This window comes from Phyllobates terribilis, unplaced genomic scaffold (assembly GCF_046119375.1).
Source record: "Phyllobates terribilis strain yellow unplaced genomic scaffold, ASM4611937v1 Scaffold_1017__1_contigs__length_469563, whole genome shotgun sequence".
Classification (NCBI taxonomy): Eukaryota; Metazoa; Chordata; class Amphibia; order Anura; family Dendrobatidae; genus Phyllobates; species Phyllobates terribilis.
Window position 1 is genome coordinate 68,041 of NW_027363777.1, and position 14,149 is coordinate 82,189.

At 44.5% G+C, this 14,149-nt stretch overlaps 5 non-coding genes and 2 pseudogenes across 5 annotated transcripts; all 7 read right to left on the reverse strand.

Moving 5' to 3' along the window:
• Nucleotides 1–601: 601 nt before the first annotated feature.
• On the reverse strand, nt 602–792 carry LOC141241572 (U2 spliceosomal RNA). Its single transcript, XR_012306308.1, has one exon. It is a non-coding gene; the product is annotated as a U2 spliceosomal RNA (small nuclear RNA).
• Nucleotides 793–1,910: 1,118 nt separating this feature from the next.
• Nucleotides 1,911–2,090, reverse strand: LOC141241616 (U2 spliceosomal RNA; annotated as a pseudogene).
• Nucleotides 2,091–2,899: 809 nt separating this feature from the next.
• Nucleotides 2,900–2,991, reverse strand: LOC141241644 (U2 spliceosomal RNA; annotated as a pseudogene).
• A 1,115-nt stretch (nt 2,992–4,106) lies between these two features.
• On the reverse strand, nt 4,107–4,289 carry LOC141241598 (U2 spliceosomal RNA). The gene has a single exon (XR_012306333.1). It is a non-coding gene; the product is annotated as a U2 spliceosomal RNA (small nuclear RNA).
• A 6,203-nt stretch (nt 4,290–10,492) lies between these two features.
• On the reverse strand, nt 10,493–10,683 carry LOC141241485 (U2 spliceosomal RNA). The gene has a single exon (XR_012306224.1). It is a non-coding gene; the product is annotated as a U2 spliceosomal RNA (small nuclear RNA).
• Nucleotides 10,684–11,798: 1,115 nt separating this feature from the next.
• On the reverse strand, nt 11,799–11,989 carry LOC141241496 (U2 spliceosomal RNA). The gene has a single exon (XR_012306235.1). It is a non-coding gene; the product is annotated as a U2 spliceosomal RNA (small nuclear RNA).
• Nucleotides 11,990–13,104: 1,115 nt separating this feature from the next.
• LOC141241508 (U2 spliceosomal RNA) lies at nt 13,105–13,295 on the reverse strand. The gene has a single exon (XR_012306246.1). It is a non-coding gene; the product is annotated as a U2 spliceosomal RNA (small nuclear RNA).
• Nucleotides 13,296–14,149: the final 854 nt, after the last annotated feature.

Here is a 14,149-nt window from a genome sequence, read left to right on the forward strand (position 1 = left end):
AGTTTAACAGAATGCCACAGACTAATCAACCAAACTTTTTGGGTTGGGTTCTCTTTTATAGTCTGCAGGCATTAAATGAAAGAAGTCAGTGTTCCAGCAGAAGGAGACAACGTTTCAGAAAAGGCATTGTAGCAAACCAAAAAAGAAATTTTAAGCGCAGCAGAGTAACCAGCGCACATACCTGTTAGCTCAGGTGAGTTTAAAAGGCTGCTGTTGATAACAAGGGCATTTGCTAAATAGATGGTGTGTGTGCAACAATATACTGAAAGGTCAATTATATTGTGCAGCTTATCTCACCACCTGTAGTTATTTAGGTGAAAGCTCCAAAATACTTGCCTAATATGTCTGTTTATCCAAAAGGAAGTAAAAAGGGAGAGCTAGAAAGATAGCATTGCATCACATTACATGGCAATGCAATGCACAGTTGCTGAAGTTGAACCAAAATGAGCTTGTAATCTGGCTTCTGCAACTTTGAACATGAAAAATCCAATGAGGAGAAGAAAAGCAAAGCCAAAGAGTCCATCCCAAAATCCGACAAACAAGCAAAATGAACAAAAAACATTGAATTCAATTCTTTCTGATTTTAGAAACTGCATTAAAGAAGGGGTGCACCGGTCCTGGAGATACTGCAATACCAGGTCAATGCGTGGAGTGGACAGAGCAAGCTCTTTTTCCATCTCCCTGTTCTAAAAATCCATTTAATATATTTTCCCCAGATAGGGGACGTATCAGATATTAAACTGATAAGAACAGATACTACACTTGATCTTAGCCAAAAGGCCGAGAAGCGAAAACCAGAATTGGTTTCAAACTACGGAGCCACCCAAGGATCCTGAAAAGTCCATTTGTGAAGATGAGCTCCTGGACTCCCGTTAAGAAGACATGTTGTCAACCTCTAGATCCCTTACATGCCTGCACTTTTCGGCTTGCTGCTGCTGCAATCCACGCGTTTTAGATCTGCATAACTCCACCTCTTTAAACACAGCACCTTCACCCCCTGCTGTTCCCACCCGCCTCAACACCGTTGGAAGGGAGGAGAACCAATTAAGGCGGGGGGTGGGGTGGAACGAGCAGCTGTCTACCCTTAGCAGGAGGGCTCCTGATTACATACCTCTCCTGCTGCTGCTGCTGCTGCTGGCTGTCCAGCAGCAGACTGAAGGTGGCTGCTGCTGTGCACAGGTATATAAAGGCTCAGAGCCTATTATGACACGCGCAGCCAGCATTCCATTGCCACATTCCATCTACTGCAGGCAGGATACCTGGCTGGCTGAATGTCGCTGAGAAGCTCACAGAGACCGCCATAAGCAACAGTTTAACAGAATGCCACAGACTAATCAACCAAACTTTTTGGGTTGGGTTCTCTTTTATAGTCTGCAGGCATTAAATGAAAGAAGTCAGTGTTCCAGCAGAAGGAGACAACGTTTCAGAAAAGGCATTGTAGCAAACCAAAAAAGAAATTTTAAGCGCAGCAGAGTAACCAGCGCACATACCTGTTAGCTCAGGTGAGTTTAAAAGGCTGCTGTTGATAACAAGGGCATTTGCTAAATAGATGGTGTGTGTGCAACAATATACTGAAAGGTCAATTATATTGTGCAGCTTATCTTACCACCTGTAGTTATTTAGGTGAAAGCTCCAAAATGCTTGCCTAATATGTCTGTTTATCCAAAAGGAAGTAAAAAGGGAGAGCTAGAAAGATAGCATTGCATCACATTACATGGCAATGCAATGCACAGTTGCTGAAGTTGAACCAAAATGAGCTTGTAATCTGGCTTCTGCAACTTTGAACATGAAAAATCCAATGAGGAGAAGAAAAGCAAAGCCAAAGAGTCCATCCCAAAATCCGACAAACAAGCAAAATGAACAAAAAACATTGAATTCAATTCTTTCTGATTTTAGAAACTGCATTAAAGAAGGGGTGCACCGGTCCTGGAGATACTGCAATACCAGGTCAATGCGTGGAGAGAACAGAGCAAGCTCTTTTTCCATCTCCCTGTTCTAAAAATCCATTTAATATATGGTCCCCAGATAGAGGACGTATCAGATATTAAACTGATAAGAACAGATTTTTTTTTTTTTTTTTTAAATTCTTTTGGCGAAAGCCCGAATTCGTGTACAAAACCCGAGTGCGCTTAAAAAAGTGACAAGTGCCACAAAAAAAGTGCACTAGGATGCTGGTCTTCATGAAACCCTCTCCAAAAGGAGAAGGGTCCCCCAAACCATTTCCCGTCCCTCCGAGCCAAAAGGCCACAGCGAGGAACAGGGACAAAAAGCCACCTCCAGCCGAAGCCAGAGGCGACCCAATCTTACCACCAGCACCTGCCCGAGTTCTCACCCGAGCAAGGCACTGGGAGCCAAAGACTGTGCTCCCCTCCCGAAAGAGGGGAGCCAACAACGCTCTCCTCCCGAAAGAGGAGAGCCAGGGGGGTTCAGGGGGGAGCGGAACCTGATGGCCACACACTCCCCCCCTAGACCTGCCAAGAGAGGAACCCGTAAGGGAACCGCATCCCGACAAAATCCTAGTAGGACGTGACACACGTGAATAAGTGGACACACAGTGACAAAGAAATTAAATAAATAGTGAAGGTTTCACAGTATAATACTGCCCGGACCTTCGACCGGGAATTGAAAAATTCCCCATCCTAAGGCCAGAAGGCCCGGAATAAGGGTGTGTGCGAAGAAAGAAAATTTGAAGTGCTTGTGCAAATGTGCCATAAACTCAAGTGGGGTTCCCAATCCCAGTGAGTTAAGGCACCCCAGGGTCACCACTCCTGGGGCACTTCACACTTCGGGCTTTCGATCTTCCCCGGCCCAATGGCGTCGATCCTGGGGGGCCATGCTTTCCACCAGATGACTATATTAGCCACCTGGCGTACTAACAAGCGCCTAAACCCCAGTGTGCATAATGTATCAATCTACTAGGGCGGCCAACATCCAAAACCGCCTTTTCGAAAGATACTACACTTGATCTTAGCCAAAAGGCCGAGAAGCGATAACCAGAATTGGTTTCAAACTACGGAGCCACCCAAGGATCCTGAAAAGTCCATTTGTGGAGATGAGCTCCTGGACTCCCGTTAAGAAGACATGTTGTCAACCTCTAGATCCCTTACATGCCTGCACTTTTCGGCTTGCTGCTGCTGCAATCCACGCGTTTTAGATCTGCATAACTCCACCTCTTTAAACACAGCACCTTCACCCCCTGCTGTTCCCACCCGCCTCAACACCGTTGGAAGGGAGGAGAACCAATTAAGGCGGGGGGTGGGGTGGAACGAGCAGCTGTCTACCCTTAGCAGGAGGGCTCCTGATTACATACCTCTCCTGCTGCTGCTGCTGCTGGCTGTCCAGCAGCAGACTGAAGGTGGCTGCTGCTGTGCACAGGTATATAAAGGCTCAGAGCCTATTATGACACGCGCAGCCAGCGTTCCATTGCCACATTCCATCTACTGCAGGCAGGATACCTGGCTGGCTGAATGTCGCTGAGAAGCTCACAGAGACCGCCATAAGCAACAGTTTAACAGAATGCCACAGACTAATCAACCAAACTTTTTGGGTTGGGTTCTCTTTTATAGTCTGCAGGCATTAAATGAAAGAAGTCAGTGTTCCAGCAGAAGGAGACAACGTTTCAGAAAAGGCATTGTAGCAAACCAAAAAAGAAATTTTAAGCGCAGCAGAGTAACCAGCGCACATACCTGTTAGCTCAGGTGAGTTTAAAAGGCTGCTGTTGATAACAAGGGCATTTGCTAAATAGATGGTGTGTGTGCAACAATATACTGAAAGGTCAATTATATTGTGCAGCTTATCTCACCACCTGTAGTTATTTAGGTGAAAGCTCCAAAATGCTTGCCTAATATGTCTGTTTATCCAAAAGGAAGTAAAAAGGGAGAGCTAGAAAGATAGCATTGCATCACATTACATGGCAATGCAATGCACAGTTGCTGAAGTTGAACCAAAATGAGCTTGTAATCTGGCTTCTGCAACTTTGAACATGAAAAATCCAATGAGGAGAAGAAAAGCAAAGCCAAAGAGTCCATCCCAAAATCCGACAAACAAGCAAAATGAACAAAAAACATTGAATTCAATTCTTTCTGATTTTAGAAACTGCATTAAAGAAGGGGTGCACCGGTCCTGGAGATACTGCAATACCAGGTCAATGCGTGGAGTGGACAGAGCAAGCTCTTTTTCCATCTCCCTGTTCTAAAAATCCATTTAATATATGGTCCCCAGATAGGGGACGTATCAGATATTAAACTGATAAGAACAGATAAGGTTTCAACATAAATTTATTCAGATATAAAAAAGTACAAAAACACATTATTCTTATTTACAGCGTTAATAGAGCTCTTTCCACAGACATTATTAGTACAAAATAGTATTCCACATGTAAAAACACCATCTTCTATTCGCTTCGTGTTTACCCACATCTTTGACATCTTTCAAATAATAAATATACATTTCGCTAAAAACCATTCTAATACAATCATTGATGGAAATACAGTCACGTTTGAACAACAAAATATTCCTCACTTTCCACATAGCACTTTTTGCACAATTTATTATACACCAGCATATTTTGGTTTGATGTAAAGTTGGGCAATTAAAAAGTCCGTATAAAACATATTCGTGACAAAAGTCTTTCAGACCACAAACCCATTTCAAAAGCACCCCCAGTCTCCGCCAAAGTTCTTGCGCATAAAAACAGTTCCAAAACAGATGTAAAACCGTCTCATCACTTCCACACGAGTCTCTAGGACATTTTGCCCGCGCCGCCAGGCCTCTCCTGTGCTGAAAGTCTCTAGTTGGGAGGCACTGGTGGACGGACATCCAGGCAAGGTCTTTATGAATATTTGCGAGAAACTTTCCAAACACATTCCTCCAGACTCGCTTGGATCTGCTCCAGGAAAAGTTGATTACTTCAGATACTCTTTCTTCCCTTCTCAGATGAGTTATCAATTTCCTTCGGTCTTGAAGAATATCAGTATCCAAGTCTCTTAATTTATAATTTCTACATACTTTCTCTAAGATGATAAGATGCTTTGGGGGACATAATAAAACAGGCGAAGATAAGGATGGCCGTAGCCATCTCTTAAAAACATAACCACAAGTATATTTTAAAAACAGACTAAAAACACTGTTAGAATTAAGAAGCTTAAAACAGAAACAGAAGAAATTTATATACAAAAACATGCTCAAATCCGGGACATCCTTTCCACCATTTTGATGCCTTTTATACATTTCTGTGCGTTTTACTTTTTCCATCTTCGAGCCCCAAATAAATATAAACATGCAGCGAGTCAGCTTTTTGAGCATTAAGTCGGAGGGAGGGTACACAATTGCAACATATAACATCATTGGCAATAATACAGACTTAATAATTAGAACTTTCCCTTCGATTGACAAACTACGCAAATTCCAAAAGGATAGTTTCTTCACCATTTTCTCCTGGACCTCCCCCCAACTCACAACCCCGTCATTTTCTTTATTAAAAGTAATGCCCAAAATTTTAACTTTATCACACTTCATTTTGACTGCTGGTAGGTCCACTGTATCCCAGGAACCAATTGTCAAACACTCAGTTTTATTAAAATTCAACTTAAAACCTGAAGCCTGACTAAAAAAACTGGTACACCTCACCACCCTCCGGAGGGAAGCAGGATCCGTGCAGATGGCAGTAACATCGTCCATATACCCGAAGACTTTAATTTGGGCCCCCCCTCCACCCGGAACAGGGACCCCACGGATCACTTTATCTTTCCTAATTTGGCATAATAAAGGCTCCATAGCACAAATAAACAGAATCGGGGACAAAGGGCAGCCCTGCTTCACTCCGGATTCCAGCGGTATTTCACCTGTTAAGAAGCCATTAACAGAGATTTGACAATATGAATCTTTATACAAAATCTTAATTAGAGACATGATAAAATCCGGGATCGCCATCTTCTTTAAAACACTAAAAAGATACTTGTGCGATACCCTGTCGAACGCCTTCTCAAAGTCCAGCGCCAACAGGGCTAAATTCTGACCACGATCCCTAGTATACCATATTGCATCTCTTATGACATTTAACACCTCCGCAATACTCCTTCCCGGTACACCACAAACTTGTTCTGGTTGTATCAACTTATCAATTATCATTTTAAGCCGGCATGCAATAAATTTGGCTAATACTTTATAATCCATGTTGAGGAGGGTGATAGGCCTCCAATTTGCAAGGTCCTCACGAGCCCCTTTCTTTTTAAAGATCAAGGACACTATTCCCCTCCTCCATCCCTTGGGCAACCGTTTACACTTAAAAACCTCCTTAAAAAGTGCTAAAAGATCATCCTTTAAAATATCCCAGAAAGTCAGATAAAATTCGACGGGGAGACCGTCTGCTCCCGGAGCTTTGCCCTTTGAAAAACTTTTAAAAATGTTAAAAAGTTCCTCTAAGCTAAAATCCCGTATTAAAAACTCCTGATCTGACTGATTCAACTTAAAATCTAGGACATTAAGAGCATCTTGTAAAAAGGAATCATCCACACTTTTCTCACTAAAAAGGAGTCGGTAAAAATCAAAAGCCACGTTCTTCATGCCCTGTATAGTGGATTCTTCACCTAAACAAGTAATCGCATCTTTCCTCTCCATTGCTTTTTTAAAAAAGAAGCGTGTACATTTTTCATCTTCTTCTAACTGCTTTACCTTTGAATTAAAAATAACCTCTCTCCCCTTCTGCTCCAAAAGTGTATGTATTTCTGCTTTTAGGCTGACAATGTCTTCCTCCACCTCCAACCCAATCTCTTTAAATTTATAAAGTGTCTGCAGCCTAGTATTTAGATTTGAGAAAAATTGTTTTTTCTGTCTTGATTTCTTCCTCCCTGCCGTGATAAAAAAAAGCCTAATTTTATTTTTAATCTTTTCCCACCAAGACAACATTTTTATATAAGGAGGCCTATGTTGTCTCCATTCCTGGTAGGCTGTACAAAAATCCGACCTTATCTGAGGATCCTCCAGCAGATGTGTCCCCAAACGCCACAGTCCTTTGTTTATTCTCTGCTCTCCTTGGTATTCTAACTGTAATTTTAACATTTTGTGATCGGAAAATAAATTAGACATTAGATCAAACATCACCGGCTTAAAATCCACAGATAAAAACATAAAATCGATCCTAGAGGCCACTCCCCGACCGGACCATGTAAATCCAGGGTCCGTCGGTGAAAGAGACCTCCAGGCATCGCATAGCTTAAAATCAGTTTGAAAATTTTTTAGCAGAAAACATGACTTATCCAACTTACGGAGAGGGTCCCCTCCTACTCGTTGTTCGCCGACACTAAGGCAGTTGAAATCCCCACCTATCAGGAGGGGAGAAGACCCAACACAAAATACAGGCAAAATTTCAAACAATTGGATGCGCTCTTGCTTGTCGGGAGGAGCATACACATTAATTATGCGAAAACTAAAATTATTAATATGCAAATGTACTAACATTGCCCTGCCTGGTGTAATCTCTGTAACAGAGGAAAACACGATGTTATTACCACGACAGAGCAAACCCACTCCAGCAGACCTATTCACATTTGAGCTGGACCACACTGACGGTCCCGACTTCCAATCCTTTTTAAGCTCGTCATAATTAATTGAGTGTTGTAGTCCACATTCCTGCAATAAACACACATCAAAGTCTAAAGTCTCTAAATATTGAAAAAGAGCAGCCCTGCGAACAGGGCTCTTTAAAGATCTCACATTCAGTGAGAGGCATTTTATGGACGGCATTAAAGTCAAGGTGGGAGGGAGTCATCCAGAATCATCTTGACCTGTTCAGGACTATGATCCAACAGTGCCTCCAAGATCCCTGACTCCGGGGAAAAGGAAATGTTCATTGGATCCGAGGCAGTGACCGGGTATCCAGCTCCTGCTCCCTGCAGCCACAAATCACCGACACCCAAGGAAACATCCGGTGAATCCGGACAGACATCCGCACGCATCTTTTTCCCGCTGGGTTCAGGTAGGTCACTAGTGCAATCTTCTCCCACTACTGCCTCATGGTCTCTCTTCTCGAGGTCGTCACCTAGGGAAAAACACACTGCGTCCTGCTGGCTCGACACTTGAATAGCATCTGGGGCCTTCGCAGCAGGGCCCACCAGTGCCAACATACTGGGGGCACCCTGCTCCAGCACACCAGAAACACACACATCTTCAGGGGCCATCGACACAGAGACACCCTCCCGAACAGAAGAGCATCCCTGCTCCGGTCCCTGGACGGACCGCCCATAGTCCCCTTTTTGCGGGGGCTTCTTCTTTGCCACCTCCACTACAGAGGGGCCAGTAGAGCTTAGCTCAGTCCTGTCAAGGGGATCCTCCCCGACGGACACTGAGGGGCGAGCTAGAGATTGTCTTCGCCAGGGACCCCCAGTTGCCTCTGCATATGTCCGTACCTTGGTTCTCTGGGGGCAACTCCGGAATACATGTCCATCCTCCCCGCACAGATTACACTGTTTCTTGTGAGGACAGTCTTTCGTCAAGTGTCCATACTGGCTGCAATTATTACAACGGGCAGCCCTCCTCTCCTGCCAAGCGTCTTGGGTATGCCCCATTGTGCCACAATTCCTACAATACAAGGGCATACCTTGATAGAAGAGGTATCCTCGGCTCTTCCCGATTGTGAAGGTGGAGGGAGGGTGCTGTGTTCCTCCGACTCCCGTTGGATCCTTCTTTAATCGTGCCAGGAACCTCCGCTTCCCACACCAAAAATTAACTGCATTTTTAATTTTTCCTAAAAAGGACACGTCATCGCAATAGCGACGCAAGAAAGTCAAAATATCCAGCACTTCCACAAAAGGGTTAGGGAAGTGAACCACAATCTGGACTTCTTCATAAACAAATAATAAGGAAAAAATCAAACCTTCCATTTCGTCCATGTGGCTATTTTCGTTCACTTTCTGGACCAGTTGTTGGCAGCACCCTTGACTCCTAAAAGTGATGGTGTAGGTACCTTTCGATTCGTTGTCCTGGAAGCAGAAGATGTCCTCTCTACTAAATCCCAGAAGTCCAAGAAGGATGATGTTGCAAACATACTGGATGTTTTTCTCACAGCGAAACTTCTCCAAAACGTCAATTCGCACTGTATTTCTCATCCGGGGTTCACCCGATGCATATGACAGCACAGCCGGCATCTCTTCCAAAAAAAGTACGCCAACTACGGAAAGAAAAAAAAGGCATATGCCTTTTTAGGGGATCACTTCCCGTTGCTCCCGGACTAAGCCTCTCTCCCTATAGCAGCAGGGGGGTGAAGTCCCTCCGAAGAGGAACGATCCCCACAGGCCGAGAGAGAGGGTACCGGAAGCACCCAGATAGACAACAACCAAACAGACAAGCTGTAAGATCGAAGCCAAAAGGCCGAGAGCGATAACCAGAATTGGTTTCAAACTACGGAGCCACCCAAGGATCCTGAAAAGTCCATTTGTGGAGATGAGCTCCTGGACTCCCGTTAAGAAGACATGTTGTCAACCTCTAGATCCCTTACATGCCTGCACTTTTCGGCTTGCTGCTGCTGCAATCCACGCGTTTTAGATCTGCATAACTCCACCTCTTTAAACACAGCACCTTCACCCCCTGCTGTTCCCACCCGCCTCAACACCGTTGGAAGGGAGGAGAACCAATTAAGGCGGGGGGTGGGGTGGAACGAGCAGCTGTCTACCCTTAGCAGGAGGGCTCCTGATTACATACCTCTCCTGCTGCTGCTGCTGCTGGCTGTCCAGCAGCAGACTGAAGGTGGCTGCTGCTGTGCACAGGTATATAAAGGCTCAGAGCCTATTATGACACGCGCAGCCAGCGTTCCATTGCCACATTCCATCTACTGCAGGCAGGATACCTGGCTGGCTGAATGTCGCTGAGAAGCTCACAGAGACCGCCATAAGCAACAGTTTAACAGAATGCCACAGACTAATCAACCAAACTTTTTGGGTTGGGTTCTCTTTTATAGTCTGCAGGCATTAAATGAAAGAAGTCAGTGTTCCAGCAGAAGGAGACAACGTTTCAGAAAAGGCATTGTAGCAAACCAAAAAAGAAATTTTAAGCGCAGCAGAGTAACCAGCGCACATACCTGTTAGCTCAGGTGAGTTTAAAAGGCTGCTGTTGATAACAAGGGCATTTGCTAAATAGATGGTGTGTGTGCAACAATATACTGAAAGGTCAATTATATTGTGCAGCTTATCTCACCACCTGTAGTTATTTAGGTGAAAGCTCCAAAATGCTTGCCTAATATGTCTGTTTATCCAAAAGGAAGTAAAAAGGGAGAGCTAGAAAGATAGCATTGCATCACATTACATGGCAATGCAATGCACAGTTGCTGAAGTTGAACCAAAATGAGCTTGTAATCTGGCTTCTGCAACTTTGAACATGAAAAATCCAATGAGGAGAAGAAAAGCAAAGCCAAAGAGTCCATCCCAAAATCCGACAAACAAGCAAAATGAACAAAAAACATTGAATTCAATTCTTTCTGATTTTAGAAACTGCATTAAAGAAGGGGTGCACCGGTCCTGGAGATACTGCAATACCAGGTCAATGCGTGGAGTGGACAGAGCAAGCTCTTTTTCCATCTCCCTGTTCTAAAAATCCATTTAATATATGGTCCCCAGATAGGGGACGTATCAGATATTAAACTGATAAGAACAGATACTACACTTGATCTTAGCCAAAAGGCCGAGAAGCGATAACCAGAATTGGTTTCAAACTACGGAGCCACCCAAGGATCCTGAAAAGTCCATTTGTGGAGATGAGCTCCTGGACTCCCGTTAAGAAGACATGTTGTCAACCTCTAGATCCCTTACATGCCTGCACTTTTCGGCTTGCTGCTGCTGCAATCCACGCGTTTTAGATCTGCATAACTCCACCTCTTTAAACACAGCACCTTCACCCCCTGCTGTTCCCACCCGCCTCAACACCGTTGGAAGGGAGGAGAACCAATTAAGGCGGGGGGTGGGGTGGAACGAGCAGCTGTCTACCCTTAGCAGGAGGGCTCCTGATTACATACCTCTCCTGCTGCTGCTGCTGCTGGCTGTCCAGCAGCAGACTGAAGGTGGCTGCTGCTGTGCACAGGTATATAAAGGCTCAGAGCCTATTATGACACGCGCAGACAGCGTTCCATTGCCACATTCCATCTACTGCAGGCAGGATACCTGGCTGGCTGAATGTCGCTGAGAAGCTCACAGAGACCGCCATAAGCAACAGTTTAACAGAATGCCACAGACTAATCAACCAAACTTTTTGGGTTGGGTTCTCTTTTATAGTCTGCAGGCATTAAATGAAAGAAGTCAGTGTTCCAGCAGAAGGAGACAACGTTTCAGAAAAGGCATTGTAGCAAACCAAAAAAGAAATTTTAAGCGCAGCAGAGTAACCAGCGCACATACCTGTTAGCTCAGGTGAGTTTAAAAGGCTGCTGTTGATAACAAGGGCATTTGCTAAATAGATGGTGTGTGTGCAACAATATACTGAAAGGTCAATTATATTGTGCAGCTTATCTCAGCACCTGTAGTTATTTAGGTGAAAGCTCCAAAATGCTTGCCTAATATGTCTGTTTATCCAAAAGGAAGTAAAAAGGGAGGGCTAAAGAGATAGCATTGCATCACATTACATGGCAATGCAATGCACAGTTGCTGAAGTTGAACCAAAATGAGCTTGTAATCTGGCTTCTGCAACTTTGAACATGAAAAATCCAATGAGGAGAAGAAAAGCAAAGCCAAAGAGTCCATCCCAAAATCCGACAAACAAGCAAAATGAACAAAAAACATTGAATTCAATTCTTTCTGATTTTAGAAACTGCATTAAAGAAGGGGTGCACCGGTCCTGGAGATACTGCAATACCAGGTCAATGCGTGGAGTGGACAGAGCAAGCTCTTTTTCCATCTCCCTGTTCTAAAAATCCATTTAATATATGGTCCCCAGATAGGGGACGTATCAGATATTAAACTGATAAGAACAGATACTACACTTGATCTTAGCCAAAAGGCCGAGAAGCGATAACCAGAATTGGTTTCAAACTACGGAGCCACCCAAGGATCCTGAAAAGTCCATTTGTGGAGATGAGCTCCTGGACTCCCGTTAAGAAGACATGTTGTCAACCTCTAGATCCCTTACATGCCTGCACTTTTCGGCTTGCTGCTGCTGCAATCCACGCGTTTTAGATCTGCATAACTCCACCTCTTTAAACACAGCACCTTCACCCCCTGCTGTTCCCACCCGCCTCAACACCGTTGGAAGGGAGGAGAACCAATTAAGGCGGGGGGTGGGGTGGAACGAGCAGCTGTCTACCCTTAGCAGGAGGGCTCCTGATTACATACCTCTCCTGCTGCTGCTGCTGCTGGCTGTCCAGCAGCAGACTGAAGGTGGCTGCTGCTGTGCACAGGTATATAAAGGCTCAGAGCCTATTATGACACGCGCAGCCAGCGTTCCATTGCCACATTCCATCTACTGCAGGCAGGATACCTGGCTGGCTGAATGTCGCTGAGAAGCTCACAGAGACCGCCATAAGCAACAGTTTAACAGAATGCCACAGACTAATCAACCAAACTTTTTGGGTTGGGTTCTCTTTTATAGTCTGCAGGCATTAAATGAAAGAAATCAGTGTTCCAGCAGAAGGAGACAACGTTTCAGAAAAGGCATTGTAGCAAACCAAAAAAGAAATTTTAAGCGCAGCAGAGTAACCAGCGCACATACCTGTTAGCTCAGGTGAGTTTAAAAGGCTGCTGTTGATAACAAGGGCATTTGCTAAATAGATGGTGTGTGTGCAACAATATACTGAAAGGTCAATTATATTGTGCAGCTTATCTCACCACCTGTAGTTATTTAGGTGAAAGCTCCAAAATGCTTGCCTAATATGTCTGTTTATCCAAAAGGAAGTAAAAAGGGAGAGCTAGAAAGATAGCATTGCATCACATTACATGGCAATGCAATGCACAGTTGCTGAAGTTGAACCAAAATGAGCTTGTAATCTGGCTTCTGCAACTTTGAACATGAAAAATCCAATGAGGAGAAGAAAAGCAAAGCCAAAGAGTCCATCCCAAAATCCGACAAACAAGCAAAATGAACAAAAAACATTGAATTCAATTCTTTCTGATTTTAGAAACTGCATTAAAGAAGGGGTGCACCGGTCCTGGAGATACTGCAATACCAGGTCAATGCGTGGAGTGGACAGAGCAAGCTCTTTTTCCATCTCCCTGTTCTAAAAATCCATTTAATATATGGTCCCCAGATAGGGGACGTATCAGATATTAAACTGATAAGAACAGATACTACACTTGATCTTAGCCAAAAGGCCGAGAAGCGATAACCAGAATTGGTTTCAAACTACGGAGCCACCCAAGGATCCTGAAAAGTCCATTTGTGGAGATGAGCTCCTGGACTCCCGTTAAGAAGACATGTTGTCAACCTCTAGATCCCTTACATGCCTGCACTTTTCGGCTTGCTGCTGCTGCAATCCACGCGTTTTAGATCTGCATAACTCCACCTCTTTAAACACAGCACCTTCACCCCCTGCTGTTCCCACCCGCCTCAACACCGTTGGAAGGGAGGAGAACCAATTAAGGCGGGGGGTGGGGTGGAACGAGCAGCTGTCTACCCTTAGCAGGAGGGCTCCTGATTACATACCTCTCCTGCTGCTGCTGCTGCTGGCTGTCCAGCAGCAGACTGAAGGTGGCTGCTGCTGTGCACAGGTATATAAAGGCTCAGAGTCTATTATGACACGCGCAGCCAGCGTTCCATTGCCACATTCCATCTACTGCAGGCAGGATACCTGGCTGGCTGAATGTCGCTGAGAAGCTCACAGAGACCGCCATAAGCAACAGTTTAACAGAATGCCACAGACTAATCAACCAAACTTTTTGGGTTGGGTTCTCTTTTATAGTCTGCAGGCATTAAATGAAAGAAGTCAGTGTTCCAGCAGAAGGAGACAACGTTTCAGAAAAGGCATTGTAGCAAACCAAAAAAGAAATTTTAAGCGCAGCAGAGTAACCAGCGCACATACCTGTTAGCTCAGGTGAGTTTAAAAGGCTGCTGTTGATAACAAGGGCATTTGCTAAATAGATGGTGTGTGTGCAACAATATACTGAAAGGTCAATTATATTGTGCAGCTTATCTCACCACCTGTAGTTATTTAGGTGAAAGCTCCAAAATGCTTGCCTAA